Here is a 6,570-nt window from a genome sequence, read left to right on the forward strand (position 1 = left end):
AAAAGGCCATAGCAGTAATTAACGATGGCTACTGTGTTTTTCTCTAATGGGGTTTTCAAGCTGAAAACAACAGGGACCTCATTATTTTTCCAGACAGGTCCTAATATGTCATTTGAGGAGTAATAAGACCATTGTACATGACAGCAGCAGAATCCCATGTGAAGACTAGAAGTAAATTCAACTAAAATAGTACATGTTTTCAACCTTTCGCTCAGCAGAATTTGATAACCTAGGCCTGGGTCATGGGATATTAATAGTAGTATATGTAACAGCCATTTGTTCGTGACTTGAACATAGTCAATATCGAAGGTAAGCTATAGGCCTAACTCAAATACAAATTCATATTTTCTAACTCCAGCCTGAAATGTCAGATGTTGAGAACAACATTTAAGCCTAGCAACTTTGACAATACCAACAATGTATGTTTTCTCGCAACAGATCTGTGAGTAGATTTTTTCCCCAGACGTGTCATAACATGTAGAGGGAAATACTCCCTAAATGTCCCCAACCGTTGTGCGCCAAAAGTTAGCTCTCATAAGGCCAATAAATTGTCACAAATGGAAATGCCATTAACCCGCTATAACTATTCTGACGTGAACTCATTCACACAATTTTAAGCTGTGCCATTTAGAAGGCATTTTCTATTTAGCTTTCATGCTGTTTGAACAGTTGTACCAGAACAGACCGAACAGTGTGAGTGGTGAAGGCTTTGCGCTTTCAGAAATGCAAAGCTACACACATTTTGCTTTTATGATTTTTACTTTTTCAATGAGGATAACTCATCTTTAAAATATCTTAATTACAATGTCATTAGCCAACCTATTGGCGGTGCAGGTTGGTTTGAAAACCATGCGTAAAACCAAATATTCAGTAGCCCTAAGTATAAACAGAGTACAGCCTGGGTTAATCACATTCACAGAAATAAGCTACGGGAACGGAAAAACTTCATTAACGTTGAAGTGATTTACCCAAAGGAAAAAAGCGCGAAGAGGACGGGACCCCACTTAGCTTTTAGCCAGGTTGAGTGCAGTGCTTCAAGTGCCCCGGGCGAAAACGTTGGCCTCGCGCTCGGCATAATTGTTGTCACATGTAACCTTACCTGTCTTCCAATTAGCCCCTTGACTCGCTATTAGAGCATTCCATTGACTATAGGCTAGTGACCAAGGGCACTTTTTGGTTTGGAGGCCTAATAATTAGGGTGTAATTCTATACGTTGAAGGCTTATGAGGAAGGCTGGAGGAGTTTTCAAGTCAATTTAATTGAGCAAAGCGACATTTAATGAGGTTCAACCAAAATTGTTCACTTTTTTAATGCATATTATATGTACTCCTCCTCCATTCTTCAACATAAGTAGATAGACCAATACTAGTTGTATATTATCTTTTCTTTGACTTAAGTGAACTGTTGAAATTTGTAACTAGTGAAATTGGATCAGTTTCCATGGTAGATTAATTAGAATGCATAAAAATGATCCACCAAATTATAATTGTATTTATTTGTCACGTGGTTCGTATACAATAGGCATATACTAACAGTGAAACGCTTAATTATGAGTCATTTTCTATCAACGCAGAGTTATAGATGTAAAATAAAACAGAAATACTGACAGGAGGAAAAAATTACACAGTGAATAAAGAATACCAATGAGTAAAAATAACATGACTATATACAAGGAGTACCAGTACCGAGTCAAGCAGGGGTACGGTAATTGAGGTAACTATGTACATACAGGTAGGGATAAAGTGACTAGGCAACAGGATATATAATAGACAGTAGCAGCAGCATATGTAGTGAGTGTGAAAGTGTATAGGCTGTGTGTGTGGAGGGGGGGGGGTGAGGGGGTGTTTGTGAATGTGTGTGTGGGGTCAGTATGCATGTGTGTGGGCGTATGTAGTGTGCATGTGTGTGTGTGTGTGTGTGTATGTGCGAGTGTGTGGGTAGAGTCCAATGGATGTGCATAACCAGTTCAAGAGAGTCTTTAATAAGATGACAATAAAACTTGTGATTGTATTTCTGAATATAAATTAGGGTAATTGTTGTTGTTATTTAGCTGTAACTTGGTGATTGAAATTGATATTACAGCTCATGCCAACCTAGCCCATGTCAAAACTAGTTAGTCCTAAATTAATGAACCAATATCTTTGCATGTTTAAGTGACAGATGACCCCAGCAACTGGTGGTCAGGTTTGGGTTTAAGGGGTAAGAGGGGTAAGAGGGGTTGGGGGGTAAACATGACCGCATAGGATTGCCTAGCAAATGCAAAGGCAACAGGTTTACTGGGTAATTTATGGAGGCCCTGACAACGCCAGAGGCCCACAATGCAATGCTTCTTCTGGCTATGCTAAATATGACCCATTTTCAGAAAGGTGTCCATAAACTGATCAGGTATGTGAGCTGAGTGTGGGGCAAAAATAGAAGTGGGACCTGAATGACCTGTTGGACAGGGCCTCGCTAATCCCCTTAGAGAGACAAGAAGTGGTGTTTGGACTCTATGTATGTGATCAAGTCCAACTAGTTACATTGAGTGTAGTTTTCAAGAACTAGGCTAGCACAGAGACAGACATAAATGAAAATCCAAGGAAATGTGTGTTTGTGTGTGTGTTTGTGTGTGTGTGTGTGTCAAAGTGAATGGGTGAGCATGTTTACTTTTTATAGTGGTCTGAGCCGACAGTTTTTTTGGCCTTGCTGTTTCCTTTAGCCGATTGGGGTTGATTAAGAGGTTAACCATGGAGAAGCATGGCGTCTTTAAGGGAGATTTATCTGTTCCTGCACTGACCCCGTAGGGGTTGCTTCCCTCACCCCAGTGTCCTTAGGATTTATTTAGTTATTTGTTTGTATGTTGGAATGGGTCACATGTTTCCCCACTCCATTTTCCCTGTTTGTCTATCCCAAGCTCATTCCTCATCCTTTTTTTGCACTGGTTATGAAGTTGTTGCCATTTTGCTGAGCAAGCTATGTTATGACATGAATGAAGTCCCTGCTAAGTCTCATGACCTTTACAAAACCAGTAAGACACTCCCTAAAATTGCTATTTTTGTTATCGGTTCAACTTTGACCCTTGGATAAATGACTGTGTTTGTTTTACAGTATTCAATGTTTATTTCAATTCAGTACCATCTTATTGTTTTCAGTTTTCAGTTTCCTATTTCATGTATTTCTACATTAATTCATTGTTTACATTTTTAACAAACAAGCTCACTAACTTCCTGTACATTTAGTCCAAAGAGAAAGCTATGACATATGATCAGGCTTGTTATAGTTATATAGATAAAGAGTTAATAGTTCTTAAACAATCTATTATAATTAATGTATCCTAACTACTGATATTAGGACTTGGGTTAGAAAAACTACACATCAAAAAATTCTAAACACATGGACACTTTCTCCCAAAAGTCTTTTTCAACTGACTGTCTTAAAAACACACACACTTATTCACACCTATCGTGTAGGGTCCTGCCACAACCTAGAGTCAGTGGGCCTTTTCCAGTGGGGCTATACAGGGAATGCTATGTGCTAGCATGACCTGACATGTCTCTGAAGTTGGAGGGGGTCTCGACCTCTGAACTCAGGCTCCAAAACTAGGAAGATGAAAAAGGGATTGGGTGGGAGGGTTGCTCCTAAACAAGGGCTTCTGTTTCGACCACTCCAGGAATGTCAGTTCCATAAAAAGATGCCTACAGAGAGAAAGAAAGAAAGAAAGAAAGAAAGAAAGAAAGAAAGAAAGGGGAAAGTGGAAGATACCACACTTTTCCATATTTATTTACTTATTCACCAAAAAAAGATACCCTATCACACTTCCACACTATTTATGACACCATAAATTGTCCACAGTTTAAGAAGTTGTTAGTTCACATTTATGTAACAAACAAATAATAAGCAGAACTCTTGTGAAATATGAAGTGCATTTCAAATCTTCAGTAGTGTGTTACTGTTTCCTCTATACAGTCTATTGGCTGCGCCACATGAGGACCATGTAAGTCTATGACGACCTAAATCCATACATAAGACTGTATAAGGAGGCCTTGTGGCAGGCAGCCTTGCGTCTTGATAGACACAATTCTAAATGATCAGGCGTTGAGACTGTGACCAATGGGCTTAACAAGATAGTGTACTTGGGGCTGAAACAGATACTTTTCCACCTAACCTCCTCAACCTTCATAATGCAATGTTTACAGGCATTTCTACACGGATCTGCGGTCATGCGATCGGGCAATAAATTAACCCCTGGCCCCTGCGGAGGGAATGGAAGCCCTTGTGACTTGCTAGCCCGTGCGCACTAGGCTAGCCTAAACAGCTCTGACGTTGCATGGCCGGGGCCAAGTCAGGAGATAACCTTGTGTGACACTGTTTTCCATTGAAACAACCATGAAGAAGACAGACATCTGGAGAAGAACACCCAGCACCGCCCAGCAAGGCTCCTAATGTATTCCCAGTGGAACCTCGCTGACACAGGCCTGCCAACCGTACGTCTCCTGGAAGCGGCTAGCGTTTTAGCCAAATGTCGTCTTTGTGCTCTTGTGGTGATAAGAATGCCAAAAACAGGAAATGAGGCAGCATATGAGCACAATGCGGAAAGATTGGGGATCCTGATGCCGTTTTTTTAAATTATTCATCTCCAATAACTCCAGCATGAGATTAATTATCTTCTAGTGTAAGGAGGTTGTCTGTGTGGGCGATGATTTAGTCTATTCAATCTAGTCTGTCTAAACGTCATGCTTTTGGACAGCATGCTGTTAGATTCACCTCATCAGGCCGTATACATTATTTCGTGATCATGATTCACCAATGGCCATGTCAAGGACCACCCAGACTTCTGGCTGATCCCAGACCTGCTCTAGTGTCTGATTGCATCAGATGTCCTCCGTGTGACGTCCTTATGATGGAATCTCAACTAGCCAGGCTACAACCCATGGTCCAATCTCTAGGCACAGAAGACAAGAACCACCAGCAAATGTTTGGAGAAATCCTCTGTTCTCAGTAACAAACATATGGAGAAATCCTCTGTTCTCAGTAACAAACGTTTGGAGAATACTCCTCTGTTCTTAGTAACGTAACATTAGGCCAGCAGTCTAGGTCAGTCCAGCCATCTCTGCGTAGTTAACGTGTGCAGGGGTGGAAAAAGGCCAAATTCCCTCCCCACTGTTAAAATCTCAGACGGTGGTCTTTAATAACACATTCTCCCTCTCCCTCTCTCCCTCCCTCCTCCTCTCCCAATAAAAATCTCTGACCAACAGTTGACCTTTCGCCGTGGCCCCCTCCGTTTCCTCCTCCTCCTCTCCTTCCATTCCCTTCTTCTCTCCCTCTAACCTCCACCACTGAGGCTCCACTGCCGGCCAATAGGAACCAGCAGCTGTGGGGAGGTGGGGAGGGAAGAATGGTGGGGAAGAGAGAGGGGAGGTGTGGGAGGTCGAGGTCACGGGGGTCATGGCACTGGTAAAGTCATCGCTGGGACTCCGATGCGGGGCATCACTTCCCCCTTCAAAGGCAGTGTGGTGACGTCCATTGCCCCCCGCCCCCTTTGGCCCCGCTGTTCCTGGGCTCTCAGGGTCGAGACAGCCGAGGGTAAATAAAGTGATACCAGGTGTTGGCCAGGGAGGCATTTTTCTTCTTCTGTTTTTTGTTTTACTCCGCCACCAAACTGGGGGCCCCCCTATTTCACACTGCTGAATCCTGCTGGGGATCAAGCATGAAAACACCCCTCAGGTAGCAGTGAGTCACAGAGACATGGTGGACCTGTGTGTGTGTGTGTGTGTGTGTGTGTGTGTGTGTGTGTGTGTGTGTGTGTGTGTGTGTGTGTGTGTGTGTGTGTGTGTGTGTGGACATCCTAAGCAGAGGGGAGGACACATGTCATGTGATAGCAAGCTGAATAGCATTAGAGTTCCATTGGGCCTCTATGACAATATGGGTTAACTGAGCCAACAAAGTGTCCCATTATGTACCATGGAGGAGGATTTTAGCCAAAAAGATCCCAATCCCAAATCCCACCAGTCACTTTCCCGGCTCAGTGGACACACAAGCACAGATCAGAGGTTTATAAGGTGGCATATTGGGGTTAGAGTTGTGTGGGGTGACTTGAGCCCAGGAACAGTAGAAAAGAGGACCCCCTGAATAGCTGTGAAGATCAAACCCAGCGAATGAAGAGCAACAGAGGGAAGCCATCAGCGGACAAGTGCTAGCGGCCGCAGCCGCGATGCTAACAGAGAGTCCTCGGCTTGTGTGTGTATATGTGTGTAAAGCTCAAATTACAGTATATACAGCAGACAACCACCAGATTTGGTTCCAATCAGCAATTCATATCAGTCCGATGTGGTCCTGACGGCACGTGAAAAAAGGGGTCAGGGCCCGGGGTCTGTTCCATCAGTCTTGTTGTGTTTATAGACTGCAGCAAATGTACCTGTCACAGCAGGAAAAAAGTTACCAGATGATACATGTATTGTTTGCTCTGTGCTCCATCTACATTGAGATGCACTGTTTTTCCCCACGTGGGACCAATGCCATGCTTTGGGAACACCCCCGCGCTCTGTGGTGATTGGCTCGTGATTTGCTAATGTCATAGGATGTCAAACCGAC

Source organism: Salmo trutta, chromosome 37 (genome assembly GCF_901001165.1).
Source record: "Salmo trutta chromosome 37, fSalTru1.1, whole genome shotgun sequence".
NCBI lineage: Eukaryota > Metazoa > Chordata > Actinopteri > Salmoniformes > Salmonidae > Salmo > Salmo trutta.